The 2592-nt window shown below is 36.9% G+C and overlaps 1 non-coding gene across 1 annotated transcript; it reads right to left on the reverse strand.

Annotated features, from left to right (window-relative positions):
• Window positions 1–1110: 1110 nt before the first annotated feature.
• On the reverse strand, window positions 1111–1214 carry LOC127739786 (small nucleolar RNA R71). Its single transcript, XR_008000528.1, has one exon. It is a non-coding gene; the product is annotated as a small nucleolar RNA R71 (small nucleolar RNA).
• Window positions 1215–2592: the final 1378 nt, after the last annotated feature.

The following is a 2592-nucleotide window of genomic DNA, read 5'->3' on the forward strand; positions in this document are numbered from 1 at the left end:
CAATCCTATCTTTTTATCATATCTTCTTATCTTATCTTTTTATCATATCTTTTTCAAAAATTTGATTTCAAAATATCTTATCTAACTTCCTATCTTCTTATCTTTTCAAATTTGATTTTAATATATTTTTCAACTAACTATTTGACTTTTTGTTTGTTTCTTATCTTTTTCAAAATCACCTAACAACTTTTCCCTCTTTAATTTTTGAAAATATCTCATCTCTTTTACAAAAATTCTTTTTAATTGTTTTAAATTTTAATTTTAATTATATCTTATCTTTAATTTTCGAAAATCATTAACTACTTTTTCAAAATTATTTTCGAATTCTCCCTCTCTTCTCGTCTTCTATTTATTTATTTATTTACTAACACTTCTCTTCACCTCTCTTCATCTCAAATCACTGCCTCTATCCTTACCCATTCTTCTTCACTCTTCTCCAATCACTGCCTCTATCCTCACTTTTGTGATTGGATTCTCCACTCTTATTCCTTTCTTCTTCTACTAATAATAAGGATCCTCTTTGTCCAGATATAGAAGATTCCTCTTCCTTTTTCTTTTTCTCTTTTCTTTCATATGAGCATGAATAAGGAAAAAGGCATCTTTGTTGAAGCTGATCCAGAACCTAAAAGGACTCTGAAAAGGAAACTAAGAGAAGCTAAATTACAACAATCCAGAGGCAACCTTTCTGAAATTTTCGATCAAGAGAAGGAGATGGCAGCTGAACCCAACAACAATTATGCAAGGAGGATGCTTGGTGATTTCACTAAACCAATGTCCAAGTTTGATGGAAGAAGCATCTCAATTCCTGCCATTGGAGCAAACAATTTTGAGCTAAAACCTCAATTAGTTGCTTTGATGCAACAGAACTGCAAGTTTCATGGACTTCCATCTGAATATCCTTATTAGTTTTTAACTGAGTTCTTGCAGATTTGTGAGACTATTAAGACAAATGGAGTAGATCCTGAAGTCTACAGGCTCATGCTTTTCCCTTTTGCTGTAAGAGACAGAGCTAGAACATGGTTGGACTCACAACCTAAAGATAGCCTGAACTCCTGGGATAAACTGGTCACAGCCTTCTTGGATAAATTCTTTCCTCCTTAAAAGTTGAGTAAGCTTAGAGTAGATGTTCAGACCTTCAAGCAAAAAGATGGTGAATCCATTTATGAAGCTTGGGAAAGATACAAGCAGATGACCAAAAAGTGTCCTTCTGACATGTTTTCAGAATGGACCATATTAGATATATTCTATTATGGTCTATCTGAGTTTTCCAAAATGTCATTGGACCATTCTGCAGGTGGATCCATTCACTTAAAGAAAATGCCTACAGAAGCTCAAGAACTTATTGACATGGTTGCAAATAACCAATTCATGTACACTTCTGAGAGGAATTCCGTGAATAATGAGACGCCTCAGAGGAAGGGAGTTCTTGAATTTGATGCTCTGAATGCCATATTGGCTCAAAACAAAGTGTTGACTTAGCAAGTCAACATGATTTCTCAAAGTCTGAATGGATGGCAAAATGCATCCAACAGTACTAAAGAGGCAGCTTCTGAAGAAGCATATGATCCTGAGAACCCTGCAATAGCAGAGGTAAATTACATGGGTAAACCTTATGGAAACACCTATAATTCATCATGGAGAAATCATCCAAATTTCTCATGGAAGGATCAACAAAAGCCTCAACAAGGCTTTAATAATGGTGGAAGAAACAGGCTAAGCAATAACAAGCATTTTCCATCATCTTCTCAGCAACAGACAGAGAATTCTGAGCAGAGCCCCTCTAATTTAGCAAATTTAGTCTCTGATCTGTCTAAGGCCACTTTAAGTTTCATGAGTGAAACAAGGTCCTCCATCAGAAATTTGGAGGCACAAGTGGGCCAGCTGAGTAAGAAAATCATTGAAACTCCTCCTAGTATTCTCCCAAGCAATACAGAAGAGAATCCAAAAGGAGAGTGCAAGGCCATTGATGTAATCAATATGGCCGAATGCACAAGGGAGGAGAAGGACGAAAATCCTAGTGAGGAAGACCTCCTGGGACGTCTCTCAAACAAGAAGGAGTTCCTTTTTGAGGACCTAAAGGAATCTGAGGCTCATATAGAGACCATAGAGATTCCACTAAATCTCCTTCTGCCATTCATGAGCTCTGAAGACTATTCTTTCTCAGAAGAGGATAAAGATGTGACTGGAGATCAAGTTGCTCAATATCTAGGAGCCATCATGAAGCTGAATGCCAAGTTGTTTGGTAATCAGACTTGGGAAGGTGAACTAGATACATGGGTTCAGAAAACTTTACCTCAAAAGAGACAAGATCCTGTTAAATTCTTAATACCCTGTACCATAGGCACCATGAACTTTAACAAGGCTCTGTGTGACCTGGGGTCAGGCATAAATCTTATGCCACTCTCTATAATGGAGAAACTGGGGATCATTGAGGTACAGCCTGCCTTATTCTCATTACAATTGGTAGACAAGTTAGTAAGACAAGCTTATGGATTAGTAGAGGACGTGTTAGTAAAGGTTGAAGGCCTTTACATCCCTGCTGATTTCATAATCTTAGACACTAGGAAGGAAGATGATGAATGCATTATCCTT

The sequence above is a fragment of the Arachis duranensis genome, chromosome 6 (assembly GCF_000817695.3).
Source record: "Arachis duranensis cultivar V14167 chromosome 6, aradu.V14167.gnm2.J7QH, whole genome shotgun sequence".
NCBI classification, from domain to species: domain Eukaryota; kingdom Viridiplantae; phylum Streptophyta; class Magnoliopsida; order Fabales; family Fabaceae; genus Arachis; species Arachis duranensis.